The sequence below is a fragment of the Hyla sarda genome, unplaced genomic scaffold (assembly GCF_029499605.1).
Source record: "Hyla sarda isolate aHylSar1 unplaced genomic scaffold, aHylSar1.hap1 scaffold_2097, whole genome shotgun sequence".
In the NCBI taxonomy this organism is placed as follows: Eukaryota; Metazoa; Chordata; class Amphibia; order Anura; family Hylidae; genus Hyla; species Hyla sarda.
The window spans coordinates 22,165-43,085 of NW_026608761.1; the positions used below are offsets into that span (position 1 = coordinate 22,165).

The window sequence follows — 20,921 nt, forward strand, 5'->3', positions numbered from 1 at the left end:
TTGCTGCACTGATGGGGTATGCATTAGACGAAAAAAAAGAAGAAAAAGAAGAAGAATACGCCCAGAAAAGAGGCGAAAAGGAGAAAAACGTAAAAAAACGTGAAAAAAAAGTAAGAGGAAGAGAAGGGAAAAAAAGGTGGAAATGGGTTTAAAAGTGATTTCGGCGGAGAAATATATATATATATATATATATATATATATATATATATACGCGCACACACACACATATATATAAACGTATTCTCCGTTGAGATATTGCAGCCGCTGCTGTGTCCAGGCCCAGGAGCCTTAGCACTGTGCTGTGATGTCACTCAATACCACTGACATCACTAGGTGTAAACAACATCTCTCCTTTGCTGTGTATGTGACTATGGAGCTGTTTGGTGATGTCGTCTATTATGGCCTTCATAGAAGCAACAGGAGATTGTTGCATCCATCTAGAACCCTCAGAACTACAGTGCTATGATGTCACTGACTTCCACAGGCCTTGCAGAGTGTAAACAACAACAACCCAGCTTTGTTGTGTATGTAACCATAGGGATTTGTGATGTCACCTAGAACCTTCACAGCAGCGACAGCTTTATGAGGAGCATCAGCACTGCTCTGCCTGAGCAGAACCATCACCGCCATAGGTTGTCAAATAACCCGGATTTAACCCACACAGGTAAGTCCAATGGGGTGCAGGCATGTCCTCTATGCTTACAGCTTCCCGTGGGTGTTGGTTTGATACCGTTTGGGGACAGCCAAGGAGGCATCTGCAGGCAACAAAGGTAGGTGTGTGCTTGTGTGTGTGTTTCCTATGCAGATCCTAAGCCCAGTGTCACATGCAAGTAGGAGGAGTAAGAAGGGTTCCTGGCAAATCCGGGTTATGGATTGCATTTAAAAAGGCCCCGTGGGAGTGCAATGGGCCCCTGTCTTGCTGCTTAGCAATAATGGTATGGGTTTAGGTTCTGCTGTGTGTACTGGTGGTTGACTGCCCCCCAGCCCAGAGTGTGCATGGAAAATTGTCTGGCAGCCTCCCTGACAGCAAGCAGTGATAGTGCCCATGAAGGGGACCTTGTTGGGCCCGCCCCTTTCACGGTTATCGCTTCTCGGCCTTTTGGCTAAGATCAAGTGTAGTATCTGTTCTTATCAGTTTAATATCTGATACGTCCCCTATCTGGGGACCATATATTAAATGGATTTTTGAGAACGGGGGCCGATTTCGAAGCTTGCTTCCGTCGCCCTATGCATTGACCCGATATGGCAGTATCTTCGGGTACAGTGCACCACCCCCTTACAGGGTTAAAAAGAAAGATTCCTACTTTCATTGCTACCTGCTTGCTGGCTAGCCAGCTAGCCAGCCCTGTGGGCCTTGCTGCTGCAGCCAAAAAACAAAAGGTGGTGCTGCTGCTGCTGCTTCTGCTGCTTCTGCTTGTGTCTGGCCGCTGTTGGAGCGTCCAGGCACAGGACTTCTGCTGCTGCTGACTAACTGGCCTCCTTAATTGGATCATTTGAGTAGCCAGCACACCTGTGCAGGTAGGGCATGACATGATAGGCAGCTGCCTTGATAGCGGGTGGGTGCTGAATGTTCCTAATTGACAAAATAAGATTAATGCTTATGAAGAAATATAAAATCTCATCCCTTCCCCAATATCGCGCCACACCCCTACCCCTTAATTCCCTGGTTGAACTTGATGGACATATGTCTTTTTTCGACCGTACTAACTATGTAACTATGTAACATAACATGGGGGGGGGGGGGGGGGGTCTCCTGGCTGTTCACACAGGTGTGTCATTGCTGTACATTGACCATGCATTGCTTCTGTGGTATTGCAAAGGCAAAGACAAATGCTTCCAGCCATCCATTGCACTAATGGATTGGTCATCAGCTGGCTGTCTATGTCCCGCATCAATATAGACCAAAGTACAGAGGGTTAGGCTATGCTATTGTGCACCTACCTGATGCATCAGAAGGTGCGAGGCCCTTGCTAAATTCTGTGCACAGACTTTGAGATCTATACTTTAGACTGTATCTAAACCTGCTCCAACATGGACTGACATTCTGGCCTACTTTCAGCCGATGCGACTTGTCTGTCGCTGAACAGTCGCTTTTTATGTATTCAGCACCTATGTATAATGTTGTAAAAATGCTCTAGAAGCTAAAGTCGCAGAAATGTCACACATATTTGGCCTGCAACTTTCTGTGCGACAAATTCAGACAGGAAAAATCAGTATAAATCCTTAGAAAATTATCCCCCAGTGTCTCCATCTGCTGGCGGTATTGAATAAGCATTGCTGCACTGATGGGGTATGCATTAGACGAAAAAAAAGAAGAAAAAGAAGAATAATACGCCCAGAAAAGAGGCGAAAAGGAGAAAAACGTAAAAAAACGTGAAAAAAAAGTAAGAGGAAGAGAAGGGAAAAAAAGGTGGAAATGGGTTTAAAAGTGATTTCGGCGGAGAAATATATATATATATATATATATATATATATATATATATATATATATACGCGCACACACACACATATATATAAACGTATTCTCCGTTGAGATATTGCAGCCGCTGCTGTGTCCAGGCCCAGGAGCCTTAGCACTGTGCTGTGATGTCACTCAATACCACTGACATCACTAGGTGTAAACAACATCTCTCCTTTGCTGTGTATGTGACTATGGAGCTGTTTGGTGATGTCGTCTATTATGGCCTTCATAGAAGCAACAGGAGATTGTTGCATCCATCTAGAACCCTCAGAACTACAGTGCTATGATGTCACTGACTTCCACAGGCCTTGCAGAGTGTAAACAACAACAACCCAGCTTTGTTGTGTATGTAACCATAGGGATTTGTGATGTCACCTAGAACCTTCACAGCAGCGACAGCTTTATGAGGAGCATCAGCACTGCTCTGCCTGAGCAGAACCATCACCGCCATAGGTTGTCAAATAACCCGGATTTAACCCACACAGGTAAGTCCAATGGGGTGCAGGCATGTCCTCTATGCTTACAGCTTCCCGTGGGTGTTGGTTTGATACCGTTTGGGGACAGCCAAGGAGGCATCTGCAGGCAACAAAGGTAGGTGTGTGCTTGTGTGTGTGTTTCCTATGCAGATCCTAAGCCCAGTGTCACATGCAAGTAGGAGGAGTAAGAAGGGTTCCTGGCAAATCCGGGTTATGGATTGCATTTAAAAAGGCCCCGTGGGAGTGCAATGGGCCCCTGTCTTGCTGCTTAGCAATAATGGTATGGGTTTAGGTTCTGCTGTGTGTACTGGTGGTTGACTGCCCCCCAGCCCAGAGTGTGCATGGAAAATTGTCTGGCAGCCTCCCTGACAGCAAGCAGTGATAGTGCCCATGAAGGGGACCTTGTTGGGCCCGCCCCTTTCACGGTTATCGCTTCTCGGCCTTTTGGCTAAGATCAAGTGTAGTATCTGTTCTTATCAGTTTAATATCTGATACGTCCCCTATCTGGGGACCATATATTAAATGGATTTTTGAGAACGGGGGCCGATTTCGAAGCTTGCTTCCGTCGCCCTATGCATTGACCCGATATGGCAGTATCTTCGGGTACAGTGCACCACCCCCTTACAGGGTTAAAAAGAAAGATTCCTACTTTCATTGCTACCTGCTTGCTGGCTAGCCAGCTAGCCAGCCCTGTGGGCCTTGCTGCTGCAGCCAAAAAACAAAAGGTGGTGCTGCTGCTGCTGCTTCTGCTGCTTCTGCTTGTGTCTGGCCGCTGTTGGAGCGTCCAGGCACAGGACTTCTGCTGCTGCTGACTAAATGGCCTCCTTAATTGGATCATTTGAGTAGCCAGCACACCTGTGCAGGTAGGGCATGACATGATAGGCAGCTGCCTTGATAGCGGGTGGGTGCTGAATGTTCCTAATTGACAAAATAAGATTAATGCTTATGAAGAAATATAAAATCTCATCCCTTCCCCAATATCGCGCCACACCCCTACCCCTTAATTCCCTGGTTGAACTTGATGGACATATGTCTTTTTTCGACCGTACTAACTATGTAACTATGTAACATAACATGGGGGGGGGGGGGGGGGGGTCTCCTGGCTGTTCACACAGGTGTGTCATTGCTGTACATTGACCATGCATTGCTTCTGTGGTATTGCAAAGGCAAAGACAAATGCTTCCAGCCATCCATTGCACTAATGGATTGGTCATCAGCTGGCTGTCTATGTCCCGCATCAATATAGACCAAAGTACAGAGGGTTAGGCTATGCTATTGTGCACCTACCTGATGCATCAGAAGGTGCGAGGCCCTTGCTAAATTCTGTGCACAGACTTTGAGATCTATACTTTAGACTGTATCTAAACCTGCTCCAACATGGACTGACATTCTGGCCTACTTTCAGCCGATGCGACTTGTCTGTCGCTGAACAGTCGCTTTTTATGTATTCAGCACCTATGTATAATGTTGTAAAAATGCTCTAGAAGCTAAAGTCGCAGAAATGTCACACATATTTGGCCTGCAACTTTCTGTGCGACAAATTCAGACAGGAAAAATCAGTATAAATCCTTAGAAAATTATCCCCCAGTGTCTCCATCTGCTGGCGGTATTGAATAAGCATTGCTGCACTGATGGGGTATGCATTAGACGAAAAAAAAGAAGAAAAAGAAGAATAATACGCCCAGAAAAGAGGCGAAAAGGAGAAAAACGTAAAAAAACGTGAAAAAAAAGTAAGAGGAAGAGAAGGGAAAAAAAGGTGGAAATGGGTTTAAAAGTGATTTCGGCGGAGAAATATATATATATATATATATATATATATATATATATATATATATATATATATACGCGCACACACACACATAGATATAAACGTATTCTCCGTTGAGATATTGCAGCCGCTGCTGTGTCCAGGCCCAGGAGCCTTAGCACTGTGCTGTGATGTCACTCAATACCACTGACATCACTAGGTGTAAACAACATCTCTCCTTTGCTGTGTATGTGACTATGGAGCTGTTTGGTGATGTCGTCTATTATGGCCTTCATAGAAGCAACAGGAGATTGTTGCATCCATCTAGAACCCTCAGAACTACAGTGCTATGATGTCACTGACTTCCACAGGCCTTGCAGAGTGTAAACAACAACAACCCAGCTTTGTTGTGTATGTAACCATAGGGATTTGTGATGTCACCTAGAACCTTCACAGCAGCGACAGCTTTATGAGGAGCATCAGCACTGCTCTGCCTGAGCAGAACCATCACCGCCATAGGTTGTCAAATAACCCGGATTTAACCCACACAGGTAAGTCCAATGGGGTGCAGGCATGTCCTCTATGCTTACAGCTTCCCGTGGGTGTTGGTTTGATACCGTTTGGGGACAGCCAAGGAGGCATCTGCAGGCAACAAAGGTAGGTGTGTGCTTGTGTGTGTGTTTCCTATGCAGATCCTAAGCCCAGTGTCACATGCAAGTAGGAGGAGTAAGAAGGGTTCCTGGCAAATCCGGGTTATGGATTGCATTTAAAAAGGCCCCGTGGGAGTGCAATGGGCCCCTGTCTTGCTGCTTAGCAATAATGGTATGGGTTTAGGTTCTGCTGTGTGTACTGGTGGTTGACTGCCCCCCAGCCCAGAGTGTGCATGGAAAATTGTCTGGCAGCCTCCCTGACAGCAAGCAGTGATAGTGCCCATGAAGGGGACCTTGTTGGGCCCGCCCCTTTCACGGTTATCGCTTCTCGGCCTTTTGGCTAAGATCAAGTGTAGTATCTGTTCTTATCAGTTTAATATCTGATACGTCCCCTATCTGGGGACCATATATTAAATGGATTTTTGAGAACGGGGGCCGATTTCGAAGCTTGCTTCCGTCGCCCTATGCATTGACCCGATATGGCAGTATCTTCGGGTACAGTGCACCACCCCCTTACAGGGTTAAAAAGAAAGATTCCTACTTTCATTGCTACCTGCTTGCTGGCTAGCCAGCTAGCCAGCCCTGTGGGCCTTGCTGCTGCAGCCAAAAAACAAAAGGTGGTGCTGCTGCTGCTGCTTCTGCTGCTTCTGCTTGTGTCTGGCCGCTGTTGGAGCGTCCAGGCACAGGACTTCTGCTGCTGCTGACTAAATGGCCTCCTTAATTGGATCATTTGAGTAGCCAGCACACCTGTGCAGGTAGGGCATGACATGATAGGCAGCTGCCTTGATAGCGGGTGGGTGCTGAATGTTCCTAATTGACAAAATAAGATTAATGCTTATGAAGAAATATAAAATCTCATCCCTTCCCCAATATCGCGCCACACCCCTACCCCTTAATTCCCTGGTTGAACTTGATGGACATATGTCTTTTTTCGACCGTACTAACTATGTAACTATGTAACATAACATGGGGGGGGGGGGGTCTCCTGGCTGTTCACACAGGTGTGTCATTGCTGTACATTGACCATGCATTGCTTCTGTGGTATTGCAAAGGCAAAGACAAATGCTTCCAGCCATCCATTGCACTAATGGATTGGTCATCAGCTGGCTGTCTATGTCCCGCATCAATATAGACCAAAGTACAGAGGGTTAGGCTATGCTATTGTGCACCTACCTGATGCATCAGAAGGTGCGAGGCCCTTGCTAAATTCTGTGCACAGACTTTGAGATCTATACTTTAGACTGTATCTAAACCTGCTCCAACATGGACTGACATTCTGGCCTACTTTCAGCCGATGCGACTTGTCTGTCGCTGAACAGTCGCTTTTTATGTATTCAGCACCTATGTATAATGTTGTAAAAATGCTCTAGAAGCTAAAGTCGCAGAAATGTCACACATATTTGGCCTGCAACTTTCTGTGCGACAAATTCAGACAGGAAAAATCAGTATAAATCCTTAGAAAATTATCCCCCAGTGTCTCCATCTGCTGGCGGTATTGAATAAGCATTGCTGCACTGATGGGGTATGCATTAGACGAAAAAAAAGAAGAAAAAGAAGAATAATACGCCCAGAAAAGAGGCGAAAAGGAGAAAAACGTAAAAAAACGTGAAAAAAAGTAAGAGGAAGAGAAGGGAAAAAAAGGTGGAAATGGGTTTAAAAGTGATTTCGGCGGAGAATATATATATATATATATATATATATATATATATATATATATATATACGCGCACACACACACATATATATAAACGTATTCTCCGTTGAGATATTGCAGCCGCTGCTGTGTCCAGGCCCAGGAGCCTTAGCACTGTGCTGTGATGTCACTCAATACCACTGACATCACTAGGTGTAAACAACATCTCTCCTTTGCTGTGTATGTGACTATGGAGCTGTTTGGTGATGTCGTCTATTATGGCCTTCATAGAAGCAACAGGAGATTGTTGCATCCATCTAGAACCCTCAGAACTACAGTGCTATGATGTCACTGACTTCCACAGGCCTTGCAGAGTGTAAACAACAACAACCCAGCTTTGTTGTGTATGTAACCATAGGGATTTGTGATGTCACCTAGAACCTTCACAGCAGCGACAGCTTTATGAGGAGCATCAGCACTGCTCTGCCTGAGCAGAACCATCACCGCCATAGGTTGTCAAATAACCCGGATTTAACCCACACAGGTAAGTCCAATGGGGTGCAGGCATGTCCTCTATGCTTACAGCTTCCCGTGGGTGTTGGTTTGATACCGTTTGGGGACAGCCAAGGAGGCATCTGCAGGCAACAAAGGTAGGTGTGTGCTTGTGTGTGTGTTTCCTATGCAGATCCTAAGCCCAGTGTCACATGCAAGTAGGAGGAGTAAGAAGGGTTCCTGGCAAATCCGGGTTATGGATTGCATTTAAAAAGGCCCCGTGGGAGTGCAATGGGCCCCTGTCTTGCTGCTTAGCAATAATGGTATGGGTTTAGGTTCTGCTGTGTGTACTGGTGGTTGACTGCCCCCCAGCCCAGAGTGTGCATGGAAAATTGTCTGGCAGCCTCCCTGACAGCAAGCAGTGATAGTGCCCATGAAGGGGACCTTGTTGGGCCCGCCCCTTTCACGGTTATCGCTTCTCGGCCTTTTGGCTAAGATCAAGTGTAGTATCTGTTCTTATCAGTTTTCATGCTGGTGGGGATGGGTGCTGCATGGAGGATGCAGGTGTACCGGGGCTTTCCGGGGCTGGTTCTGAGGAATCAGCTCGACGGCTGCCCCGATGTGACCTGTTCCCTCCGGGTCTCGCCATGAGGCTGAGAGGGTCTAGAGCCGAGGTACTTTTGTGCCTCGGGGAGTGGTGACCCCGAGGTGCCGAAACTCACTGGGAGAATAGACTCACTGAGTTGAAGCACGGGCACCATAATCTCTTCACCTTGTGGCACTCACCTCTTGATTCCCGGCCTTCTGGCTAGGATCAGAGAAATTTTTATAGATCCGGCCGGATGTCCGGGCAGTATATCTGCACACATTCACTTATTTATTTCTTTTTTGTCTCACTGTGTCACTTTTTGCGTGTTGTGTGTTCACAGGATTGGTCAGGATGCGGTAGCCCTTCTGGGTGTCCCTCCTGGCGGTCTAGGGGAGGTGTGTGTGGCCATTAGGTTCCGCACCTCCCTGCAAACACCCCGGGTACTCCTGCTTTGGCAGGGTACCTACCGTAATCGGCTCTGCGGGCAGATACCTTGGCTAACGCCAAGGGGGATGCCGGGAGCATTTGTGGTCCCCTAGTAGCTTCGGCGAAAAGGGACATCGAACCTGGAACCTCGCAGGTACCTTTTGGTCCGGAGGTGAAGGGTAAGGTTTGTTGGGGGGCCTCTCTCCTATCGGAGAAGGGCTTGCGATAGACCGCATCCTTTGTGCACGTTTTTTTAGTGTAACACGTTTGCACTTTTTCTTGCACTTTGGGTGAATCGAAAGCACGTTCCTCGGCTTTAGATAAAAAAAAAAAAAATCTGTTCTTATCAGTTTAATATCTGATACGTCCCCTATCTGGGGACCATATATTAAATGGATTTTTGAGAACGGGGGCCGATTTCGAAGCTTGCTTCCGTCGCCCTATGCATTGACCCGATATGGCAGTATCTTCGGGTACAGTGCACCACCCCCTTACAGGGTTAAAAAGAAAGATTCCTACTTTCATTGCTACCTGCTTGCTGGCTAGCCAGCTAGCCAGCCCTGTGGGCCTTGCTGCTGCAGCCAAAAAACAAAAGGTGGTGCTGCTGCTGCTGCTTCTGCTGCTTCTGCTTGTGTCTGGCCGCTGTTGGAGCGTCCAGGCACAGGACTTCTGCTGCTGCTGACTAAATGGCCTCCTTAATTGGATCATTTGAGTAGCCAGCACACCTGTGCAGGTAGGGCATGACATGATAGGCAGCTGCCTTGATAGCGGGTGGGTGCTGAATGTTCCTAATTGACAAAATAAGATTAATGCTTATGAAGAAATATAAAATCTCATCCCTTCCCCAATATCGCGCCACACCCCTACCCCTTAATTCCCTGGTTGAACTTGATGGACATATGTCTTTTTTCGACCGTACTAACTATGTAACTATGTAACATAACATGGGGGGGGGGGGGGGGGGGGTCTCCTGGCTGTTCACACAGGTGTGTCATTGCTGTACATTGACCATGCATTGCTTCTGTGGTATTGCAAAGGCAAAGACAAATGCTTCCAGCCATCCATTGCACTAATGGATTGGTCATCAGCTGGCTGTCTATGTCCCGCATCAATATAGACCAAAGTACAGAGGGTTAGGCTATGCTATTGTGCACCTACCTGATGCATCAGAAGGTGCGAGGCCCTTGCTAAATTCTGTGCACAGACTTTGAGATCTATACTTTAGACTGTATCTAAACCTGCTCCAACATGGACTGACATTCTGGCCTACTTTCAGCCGATGCGACTTGTCTGTCGCTGAACAGTCGCTTTTTATGTATTCAGCACCTATGTATAATGTTGTAAAAATGCTCTAGAAGCTAAAGTCGCAGAAATGTCACACATATTTGGCCTGCAACTTTCTGTGCGACAAATTCAGACAGGAAAAATCAGTATAAATCCTTAGAAAATTATCCCCCAGTGTCTCCATCTGCTGGCGGTATTGAATAAGCATTGCTGCACTGATGGGGTATGCATTAGACGAAAAAAAAGAAGAAAAAGAAGAATAATACGCCCAGAAAAGAGGCGAAAAGGAGAAAAACGTAAAAAAACGTGAAAAAAAAGTAAGAGGAAGAGAAGGGAAAAAAAGGTGGAAATGGGTTTAAAAGTGATTTCGGTGGAGAAATATATATATATATATATATATATATATATATATATACGCGCACACACACACATATATATAAACGTATTCTCCGTTGAGATATTGCAGCCGCTGCTGTGTCCAGGCCCAGGAGCCTTAGCACTGTGCTGTGATGTCACTCAATACCACTGACATCACTAGGTGTAAACAACATCTCTCCTTTGCTGTGTATGTGACTATGGAGCTGTTTGGTGATGTCGTCTATTATGGCCTTCATAGAAGCAACAGGAGATTGTTGCATCCATCTAGAACCCTCAGAACTACAGTGCTATGATGTCACTGACTTCCACAGGCCTTGCAGAGTGTAAACAACAACAACCCAGCTTTGTTGTGTATGTAACCATAGGGATTTGTGATGTCACCTAGAACCTTCACAGCAGCGACAGCTTTATGAGGAGCATCAGCACTGCTCTGCCTGAGCAGAACCATCACCGCCATAGGTTGTCAAATAACCCGGATTTAACCCACACAGGTAAGTCCAATGGGGTGCAGGCATGTCCTCTATGCTTACAGCTTCCCGTGGGTGTTGGTTTGATACCGTTTGGGGACAGCCAAGGAGGCATCTGCAGGCAACAAAGGTAGGTGTGTGCTTGTGTGTGTGTTTCCTATGCAGATCCTAAGCCCAGTGTCACATGCAAGTAGGAGGAGTAAGAAGGGTTCCTGGCAAATCCGGGTTATGGATTGCATTTAAAAAGGCCCCGTGGGAGTGCAATGGGCCCCTGTCTTGCTGCTTAGCAATAATGGTATGGGTTTAGGTTCTGCTGTGTGTACTGGTGGTTGACTGCCCCCCAGCCCAGAGTGTGCATGGAAAATTGTCTGGCAGCCTCCCTGACAGCAAGCAGTGATAGTGCCCATGAAGGGGACCTTGTTGGGCCCGCCCCTTTCACGGTTATCGCTTCTCGGCCTTTTGGCTAAGATCAAGTGTAGTATCTGTTCTTATCAGTTTAATATCTGATACGTCCCCTATCTGGGGACCATATATTAAATGGATTTTTGAGAACGGGGGCCGATTTCGAAGCTTGCTTCCGTCGCCCTATGCATTGACCCGATATGGCAGTATCTTCGGGTACAGTGCACCACCCCCTTACAGGGTTAAAAAGAAAGATTCCTACTTTCATTGCTACCTGCTTGCTGGCTAGCCAGCTAGCCAGCCCTGTGGGCCTTGCTGCTGCAGCCAAAAAACAAAAGGTGGTGCTGCTGCTGCTGCTTCTGCTGCTTCTGCTTGTGTCTGGCCGCTGTTGGAGCGTCCAGGCACAGGACTTCTGCTGCTGCTGACTAAATGGCCTCCTTAATTGGATCATTTGAGTAGCCAGCACACCTGTGCAGGTAGGGCATGACATGATAGGCAGCTGCCTTGATAGCGGGTGGGTACTGAATGTTCCTAATTGACAAAATAAGATTAATGCTTATGAAAAAATATAAAATCTCATCCCTTCCCCAATATCGCGCCACACCCCTACCCCTTAATTCCCTGGTTGAACTTGATGGACATATGTCTTTTTTCGACCGTACTAACTATGTAACTATGTAACATAACATGGGGGGGGGGGGGTCTCCTGGCTGTTCACACAGGTGTGTCATTGCTGTACATTGACCATGCATTGCTTCTGTGGTATTGCAAAGGCAAAGACAAATGCTTCCAGCCATCCATTGCACTAATGGATTGGTCATCAGCTGGCTGTCTATGTCCCGCATCAATATAGACCAAAGTACAGAGGGTTAGGCTATGCTATTGTGCACCTACCTGATGCATCAGAAGGTGCGAGGCCCTTGCTAAATTCTGTGCACAGACTTTGAGATCTATACTTTAGACTGTATCTAAACCTGCTCCAACATGGACTGACATTCTGGCCTACTTTCAGCCGATGCGACTTGTCTGTCGCTGAACAGTCGCTTTTTATGTATTCAGCACCTATGTATAATATTGTAAAAATGCTCTAGAAGCTAAAGTCGCAGAAATGTCACACATATTTGGCCTGCAACTTTCTGTGCGACAAATTCAGACAGGAAAAATCTGTATAAATCCTTAGAAAATTATCCCCCAGTGTCTCCATCTGCTGGCGGTATTGAATAAGCATTGCTGCACTGATGGGGTATGCATTAGACGAAAAAAAAGAAGAAAAAGAAGAATAATACGCCCAGAAAAGAGGCGAAAAGGAGAAAAACGTAAAAAAACGTGAAAAAAAAGTAAGAGGAAGAGAAGGGAAAAAAAGGTGGAAATGGGTTTAAAAGTGATTTCGGCGGAAAAATATATATATATATATATATATATATATATATATACGCGCACACACACACATATATATAAACGTATTCTCCGTTGAGATATTGCAGCCGCTGCTGTGTCCAGGCCCAGGAGCCTTAGCACTGTGCTGTGATGTCACTCAATACCACTGACATCACTAGGTGTAAACAACATCTCTCCTTTGCTGTGTATGTGACTATGGAGCTGTTTGGTGATGTCGTCTATTATGGCCTTCATAGAAGCAACAGGAGATTGTTGCATCCATCTAGAACCCTCAGAACTACAGTGCTATGATGTCACTGACTTCCACAGGCCTTGCAGAGTGTAAACAACAACAACCCAGCTTTGTTGTGTATGTAACCATAGGGATTTGTGATGTCACCTAGAACCTTCACAGCAGCGACAGCTTTATGAGGAGCATCAGCACTGCTCTGCCTGAGCAGAACCATCACCGCCATAGGTTGTCAAATAACCCGGATTTAACCCACACAGGTAAGTCCAATGGGGTGCAGGCATGTCCTCTATGCTTACAGCTTCCCGTGGGTGTTGGTTTGATACCGTTTGGGGACAGCCAAGGAGGCATCTGCAGGCAACAAAGGTAGGTGTGTGCTTGTGTGTGTGTTTCCTATGCAGATCCTAAGCCCAGTGTCACATGCAAGTAGGAGGAGTAAGAAGGGTTCCTGGCAAATCCGGGTTATGGATTGCATTTAAAAAGGCCCCGTGGGAGTGCAATGGGCCCCTGTCTTGCTGCTTAGCAATAATGGTATGGGTTTAGGTTCTGCTGTGTGTACTGGTGGTTGACTGCCCCCCAGCCCAGAGTGTGCATGGAAAATTGTCTGGCAGCCTCCCTGACAGCAAGCAGTGATAGTGCCCATGAAGGGGACCTTGTTGGGCCCGCCCCTTTCACGGTTATCGCTTCTCGGCCTTTTGGCTAAGATCAAGTGTAGTATCTGTTCTTATCAGTTTAATATCTGATACGTCCCCTATCTGGGGACCATATATTAAATGGATTTTTGAGAACGGGGGCCGATTTCGAAGCTTGCTTCCGTCGCCCTATGCATTGACCCGATATGGCAGTATCTTCGGGTACAGTGCACCACCCCCTTACAGGGTTAAAAAGAAAGATTCCTACTTTCATTGCTACCTGCTTGCTGGCTAGCCAGCTAGCCAGCCCTGTGGGCCTTGCTGCTGCAGCCAAAAAACAAAAGGTGGTGCTGCTGCTGCTGCTTCTGCTGCTTCTGCTTGTGTCTGGCCGCTGTTGGAGCGTCCAGGCACAGGACTTCTGCTGCTGCTGACTAAATGGCCTCCTTAATTGGATCATTTGAGTAGCCAGCACACCTGTGCAGGTAGGGCATGACATGATAGGCAGCTGCCTTGATAGCGGGTGGGTGCTGAATGTTCCTAATTGACAAAATAAGATTAATGCTTATGAAGAAATATAAAATCTCATCCCTTCCCCAATATCGCGCCACACCCCTACCCCTTAATTCCCTGGTTGAACTTGATGGACATATGTCTTTTTTCGACCGTACTAACTATGTAACTATGTAACATAACATGGGGGGGGGGGGGGGGGGGGGGGTCTCCTGGCTGTTCACACAGGTGTGTCATTGCTGTACATTGACCATGCATTGCTTCTGTGGTATTGCAAAGGCAAAGACAAATGCTTCCAGCCATCCATTGCACTAATGGATTGGTCATCAGCTGGCTGTCTATGTCCCGCATCAATATAGACCAAAGTACAGAGGGTTAGGCTATGCTATTGTGCACCTACCTGATGCATCAGAAGGTGCGAGGCCCTTGCTAAATTCTGTGCACAGACTTTGAGATCTATACTTTAGACTGTATCTAAACCTGCTCCAACATGGACTGACATTCTGGCCTACTTTCAGCCGATGCGACTTGTCTGTCGCTGAACAGTCGCTTTTTATGTATTCAGCACCTATGTATAATATTGTAAAAATGCTCTAGAAGCTAAAGTCGCAGAAATGTCACACATATTTGGCCTGCAACTTTCTGTGCGACAAATTCAGACAGGAAAAATCTGTATAAATCCTTAGAAAATTATCCCCCAGTGTCTCCATCTGCTGGCGGTATTGAATAAGCATTGCTGCACTGATGGGGTATGCATTAGACGAAAAAAAAGAAGAAAAAGAAGAATAATACGCCCAGAAAAGAGGCGAAAAGGAGAAAAACGTAAAAAAACGTGAAAAAAAAGTAAGAGGAAGAGAAGGGAAAAAAAGGTGGAAATGGGTTTAAAAGTGATTTCGGCGGAAAAATATATATATATATATATATATATATATATATATATACGCGCACACACACACATATATATAAACGTATTCTCCGTTGAGATATTGCAGCCGCTGCTGTGTCCAGGCCCAGGAGCCTTAGCACTGTGCTGTGATGTCACTCAATACCACTGACATCACTAGGTGTAAACAACATCTCTCCTTTGCTGTGTATGTGACTATGGAGCTGTTTGGTGATGTCGTCTATTATGGCCTTCATAGAAGCAACAGGAGATTGTTGCATCCATCTAGAACCCTCAGAACTACAGTGCTATGATGTCACTCACTTCCACAGGCCTTGCAGAGTGTAAACAACAACAACCCAGCTTTGTTGTGTATGTAACCATAGGGATTTGTGATGTCACCTAGAACCTTCACAGCAGCGACAGCTTTATGAGGAGCATCAGCACTGCTCTGCCTGAGCAGAACCATCACCGCCATAGGTTGTCAAATAACCCGGATTTAACCCACACAGGTAAGTCCAATGGGGTGCAGGCATGTCCTCTATGCTTACAGCTTCCCGTGGGTGTTGGTTTGATACCGTTTGGGGACAGCCAAGGAGGCATCTGCAGGCAACAAAGGTAGGTGTGTGCTTGTGTGTGTGTTTCCTATGCAGATCCTAAGCCCAGTGTCACATGCAAGTAGGAGGAGTAAGAAGGGTTCCTGGCAAATCCGGGTTATGGATTGCATTTAAAAAGGCCCCGTGGGAGTGCAATGGGCCCCTGTCTTGCTGCTTAGCAATAATGGTATGGGTTTAGGTTCTGCTGTGTGTACTGGTGGTTGACTGCCCCCCAGCCCAGAGTGTGCATGGAAAATTGTCTGGCAGCCTCCCTGACAGCAAGCAGTGATAGTGCCCATGAAGGGGACCTTGTTGGGCCCGCCCCTTTCACGGTTATCGCTTCTCGGCCTTTTGGCTAAGATCAAGTGTAGTATCTGTTCTTATCAGTTTAATATCTGATACGTCCCCTATCTGGGGACCATATATTAAATGGATTTTTGAGAACGGGGGCCGATTTCGAAGCTTGCTTCCGTCGCCCTATGCATTGACCCGATATGGCAGTATCTTCGGGTACAGTGCACCACCCCCTTACAGGGTTAAAAAGAAAGATTCCTACTTTCATTGCTACCTGCTTGCTGGCTAGCCAGCTAGCCAGCCCTGTGGGCCTTGCTGCTGCAGCCAAAAAACAAAAGGTGGTGCTGCTGCTTCTGCTTGTGTCTGGCCGCTGTTGGAGCGTCCAGGCACAGGACTTCTGCTGCTGCTGACTAAATGGCCTCCTTAATTGGATCATTTGAGTAGCCAGCACACCTGTGCAGGTAGGGCATGACATGATAGGCAGCTGCCTTGATAGCGGGTGGGTGCTGAATGTTCCTAATTGACAAAATAAGATTAATGCTTATGAAGAAATATAAAATCTCATCCCTTCCCCAATATCGCGCCACACCCCTACCCCTTAATTCCCTGGTTGAACTTGATGGACATATGTCTTTTTTCGACCGTACTAACTATGTAACTATGTAACATAACAGGGGGGGGGGGGGGGGGGGGGGTCTCCTGGCTGTTCACACAGGTGTGTCATTGCTGTACATTGACCATGCATTGCTTCTGTGGTATTGCAAAGGCAAAGACAAATGCTTCCAGCCATCCATTGCACTAATGGATTGGTCATCAGCTGGCTGTCTATGTCCCGCATCAATATAGACCAAAGTACAGAGGGTTAGGCTATGCTATTGTGCACCTACCTGATGCATCAGAAGGTGCGAGGCCCTTGCTAAATTCTGTGCACAGACTTTGAGATCTATACTTTAGACTGTATCTAAACCTGCTCCAACATGGACTGACATTCTGGCCTACTTTCAGCCGATGCGACTTGTCTGTCGCTGAACAGTCGCTTTTTATGTATTCAGCACCTATGTATAATGTTGTAAAAATGCTCTAGAAGCTAAAGTCGCAGAAATGTCACACATATTTGGCCTGCAACTTTCTGTGCGACAAATTCAGACAGGAAAAATCAGTATAAATCCATAGAAAATTATCCCCCAGTGTCTCCATCTGCTGGCGGTATTGAATAAGCATTGCTGCACTGATGGGGTATGCATTAGACGAAAAAAAAGAAGAAAAAGAAGAATAATACGCCCAGAAAAGAGGCGAAAAGGAGAAAAACGTAAAAAAACGTGAAAAAAAAGTAAGAGGAAGAGAAGGGAAAAAAAGGTGGAAATGGGTTTAAAAGTGATTTCGGCGGAGAAATATATATATATATATATATATATATATATATATATATATACGCGCACACACACACATATATATAAACGTATTCTCCGTTGAGATATTGCAGCCGCTGCTGTGTCCAGGCCCAGGAGCCTTAGCACTGTGCTGTGATGTCACTCAATACCACTGACATCACTAGGTGTAAACAACATCTCTCCTTTGCTGTGTATGTGACTATGGAGCTGTTTGGTGATGTCGTCTATTATGGCCTTCATAGAAGCAACAGGAGATTGTTGCATCCATCTAGAACCCTCAGAACTACAGTGCTATGATGTCACTGACTTCCACAGGCCTTGCAGAGTGTAAACAACAACAACCCAGCTTTGTTGTGTATGTAACCATAGGGATTTGTGATGTCACCTAGAACCTTCACAGCAGCGACAGCTTTATGAGGAGCATCAGCACTGCTCTGCCTGAGCAGAACCATCACCGCCATAGGTTGTCAAATAACCCGGATTTAACCCACACAGGTAAGTCCAATGGGGTGCAGGCATGTCCTCTATGCTTACAGCTTCCCGTGGGTGTTGGTTTGATACCGTTTGGGGACAGCCAAGGAGGCATCTGCAGGCAACAAAGGTAGGTGTGTGCTTGTGTGTGTGTTTCCTATGCAGATCCTAAGCCCAGTGTCACATGCAAGTAGGAGGAGTAAGAAGGGTTCCTGGCAAATCCGGGTTATGGATTGCATTTAAAAAGGCCCCGTGGGAGTGCAATGGGCCCCTGTCTTGCTGCTTAGCAATAATGGTATGGGTTTAGGTTCTGCTGTGTGTACTGGTGGTTGACTGCCCCCCAGCCCAGAGTGTGCATGGAAAATTGTCTGGCAGCCTCCCTGACAGCAAGCAGTGATAGTGCCCATGAAGGGGACCTTGTTGGGCCCGCCCCTTTCACGGTTATCGCTTCTCGGCATTTTGGCTAAGATCAAGTGTAGTATCTGTTCTTATCAGTTTAATATCTGATACGTCCCCTATCTGGGGACCATATATTAAATGGATTTTTGAGAACGGGGGCCGATTTCGAAGCTTGCTTCCGTCGCCCTATGCATTGACCCGATATGGCAGTATCTTCGGGTACAGTGCACCACCCCCTTACAGGGTTAAAAAGAAAGATTCCTACTTTCATTGCTACCTGCTTGCTGGCTAGCCAGCTAGCCAGCCCTGTGGGCCTTGCTGCTGCAGCCAAAAAACAAAAGGTGGTGCTGCTGCTGCTGCTTCTGCTGCTTCTGCTTGTGTCTGGCCGCTGTTGGAGCGTCCAGGCACAGGACTTCTGCTGCTGCTGACTAAATGGCCTCCTTAATTGGATCATTTGAGTAGCCAGCACACCTGTGCAGGTAGGGCATGACATGATAGGCAGCTGCCTTGATAGCGGGTGGGTGCTGAATGTTCCTAATTGACAAAATAAGATTAATGCTTATGAAGAAATATAAAATCTCATCCCTTCCCCAATATCGCGCCACACCCCTACCCCTTAATTCCCTGGTTGAACTTGATGGACATATGTCTTTTTTCGACCGTACTAACTATGTAACTATGTAACATAACATGGGGGGGGGGGGGGTCTCCTGGCTGTTCACACAGGTGTGTCATTGCTGTACATTGACCATGCATTGCTTCTGTGGTATTGCAAAGGCAAAGACAAATGCTTCCAGCCATCCATTGCACTAATGGATTGGTCATCAGCTGGCTGTCTATGTCCCGCATCAATATAGACCAAAGTACAGAGGGTTAGGCTATGCTATTGTGCACCTACCTGATGCATCAGAAGGTGCGAGGCCCTTGCTAAATTCTGTGCACAGACTTTGAGATCTATACTTTAGACTGTATCTAAACCTGCTCCAACATGGACTGACATTCTGGCCTACTTTCAGCCGATGCGACTTGTCTGTCGCTGAACAGTCGCTTTTTATGTATTCAGCACCTATGTATAATGTTGTAAAAATGCTCTAGAAGCTAAAGTCGCAGAAATGTCACACATATTTGGCCTGCAACTTTCTGTGCGACAAATTCAGACAGGAAAAATCAGTATAAATCCTTAGAAAATTATCCCCCAGTGTCTCCATCTGCTGGCGGTATTGAATAAGCATTGCTGCACTGATGGGGTATGCATTAGACGAAAAAAAAGAAGAAAAAGAAGAATAATACGCCCAGAAAAGAGGCGAAAAGGAGAAAAACGTAAAAAAACGTGAAAAAAAAGTAAGAGGAAGAGAAGGGAAAAAAAGGTGGAAATGGGTTTAAAAGTGATTTCGGCGGAGAAATATATATATATATATATATATATATATATATATATATATATATATATATACGCGCACACACACACATATATATAAACGTATTCTCCGTTGAGATATTGCAGCCGCTGCTGTGTCCAGGCCCAGGAGCCTTAGCACTGTGCTGTGATGTCACTCAATACCACTGACATCACTAGGTGTAAACAACATCTCTCCTTTGCTGTGTATGTGACTATGGAGCTGTTTGGTGATGTCGTCTATTATGGCCTTCATAGAAGCAACAGGAGATTGTTGCATCCATCTAGAACCCTCAGAACTACAGTGCTATGATGTCACTGACTTCCACAGGCCTTGCAGAGTGTAAACAACAACAACCCAGCTTTGTTGTGTATGTAACCATAGGGATTTGTGATGTCACCTAGAACCTTCACAGCAGCGACAGCTTTATGAGGAGCATCAGCACTGCTCTGCCTGAGCAGAACCATCACCGCCATAGGTTGTCAAATAACCCGGATTTAACCCACACAGGTAAGTCCAATGGGGTGCAGGCATGTCCTCTATGCTTACAGCTTCCCGTGGGTGTTGGTTTGATACCGTTTGGGGACAGCCAAGGAGGCATCTGCAGGCAACAAAGGTAGGTGTGTGCTTGTGTGTGTGTTTCCTATGCAGATCCTAAGCCCAGTGTCACATGCAAGTAGGAGGAGTAAGAAGGGTTCCTGGCAAATCCGGGTTATGGATTGCATTTAAAAAGGCCCCGTGGGAGTGCAATGGGCCCCTGTCTTGCTGCTTAGCAATAATGGTATGGGTTTAGGTTCTGCTGTGTGTACTGGTGGTTGACTGCCCCCCAGCCCAGAGTGTGCATGGAAAATTGTCTGGCAGCCTCCCTGACAGCAAGCAGTGATAGTGCCCATGAAGGGGACCTTGTTGGGCCCGCCCCTTTCACGGTTATCGCTTCTCGGCCTTTTGGCTAAGATCAAGTGTAGTATCTGTTCTTATCAGTTTAATATCTGATACGTCCCCTATCTGGGGACCATATATTAAATGGATTTTTGAGAACGGGGGCCGATTTCGAAGCTTGCTTCCGTCGCCCTATGCATTGACCCGATATGGCAGTATCTTCGGGTACAGTGCACCACCCCCTTACAGGGTTAAAAAGAAAGATTCCTACTTTCATTGCTACCTGCTTGCTGGCTAGCCAGCTAGCCAGCCCTGTGGGCCTTGCTGCTGCAGCCAAAAAACAAAAGGTGGTGCTGCTGCTGCTGCTTCTGCTGGTGTCTGGCCGCTGTTGGAGCGTCCAGGCACAGGACTTCTGCTGCTGCTGACTAAATGGCCTCCTTAATTGGATCATTTGAGTAGCCAGCACACCTGTGCAGGTAGGGCATGACATGATAGGCAGCTGCCTTGATAGCGGGTGGGTGCTGAATGTTCCTAATTGACAAAATAAGATTAATGCTTATGAAGAAATATAAAATCTCATCCCTTCCCCAATATCGCGCCACACCCCTACCCCTTAATTCCCTGGTTGAACTTGATGGACATATGTCTTTTTTCGACCGTACTAACTATGTAACTATGTAACATAACATGGGGGGGGGGGGGGGGGGGGGGGTCTCCTGGCTGTTCACACAGGTGTGTCATTGCTGTACATTGACCATGCATTGCTTCTGTGGTATTGCAAAGGCAAAGACAAATGCTTCCAGCCATCCATTGCACTAATGGATTGGTCATCAGCTGG

At 46.5% G+C, this 20,921-nt stretch overlaps 8 non-coding genes and 2 pseudogenes across 8 annotated transcripts; all 10 read left to right on the forward strand.

The window, feature by feature from the left end:
- The first annotated feature begins 1,083 nt into the window (after positions 1–1,083).
- On the forward strand, positions 1,084–1,274 carry LOC130319047 (U2 spliceosomal RNA). Its single transcript, XR_008865456.1, has one exon. It is a non-coding gene; the product is annotated as a U2 spliceosomal RNA (small nuclear RNA).
- A 2,091-nt stretch (positions 1,275–3,365) lies between these two features.
- LOC130319048 (U2 spliceosomal RNA) lies at positions 3,366–3,556 on the forward strand. The gene has a single exon (XR_008865457.1). It is a non-coding gene; the product is annotated as a U2 spliceosomal RNA (small nuclear RNA).
- Positions 3,557–5,654: 2,098 nt separating this feature from the next.
- On the forward strand, positions 5,655–5,845 carry LOC130319049 (U2 spliceosomal RNA). The gene has a single exon (XR_008865458.1). It is a non-coding gene; the product is annotated as a U2 spliceosomal RNA (small nuclear RNA).
- A 2,084-nt stretch (positions 5,846–7,929) lies between these two features.
- On the forward strand, positions 7,930–8,089 carry LOC130319065 (U2 spliceosomal RNA; annotated as a pseudogene).
- A 693-nt stretch (positions 8,090–8,782) lies between these two features.
- LOC130319062 (U2 spliceosomal RNA) lies at positions 8,783–8,962 on the forward strand (annotated as a pseudogene).
- Positions 8,963–11,045: 2,083 nt separating this feature from the next.
- On the forward strand, positions 11,046–11,236 carry LOC130319050 (U2 spliceosomal RNA). The gene has a single exon (XR_008865459.1). It is a non-coding gene; the product is annotated as a U2 spliceosomal RNA (small nuclear RNA).
- Positions 11,237–13,310: 2,074 nt separating this feature from the next.
- Positions 13,311–13,501, forward strand: LOC130319051 (U2 spliceosomal RNA). The gene has a single exon (XR_008865460.1). It is a non-coding gene; the product is annotated as a U2 spliceosomal RNA (small nuclear RNA).
- Positions 13,502–15,587: 2,086 nt separating this feature from the next.
- Positions 15,588–15,778, forward strand: LOC130319052 (U2 spliceosomal RNA). The gene has a single exon (XR_008865461.1). It is a non-coding gene; the product is annotated as a U2 spliceosomal RNA (small nuclear RNA).
- Positions 15,779–17,851: 2,073 nt separating this feature from the next.
- Positions 17,852–18,042, forward strand: LOC130319061 (U2 spliceosomal RNA). Its single transcript, XR_008865469.1, has one exon. It is a non-coding gene; the product is annotated as a U2 spliceosomal RNA (small nuclear RNA).
- Positions 18,043–20,133: 2,091 nt separating this feature from the next.
- Positions 20,134–20,324, forward strand: LOC130319053 (U2 spliceosomal RNA). Its single transcript, XR_008865462.1, has one exon. It is a non-coding gene; the product is annotated as a U2 spliceosomal RNA (small nuclear RNA).
- The last annotated feature ends 597 nt before the right edge of the window (positions 20,325–20,921 follow it).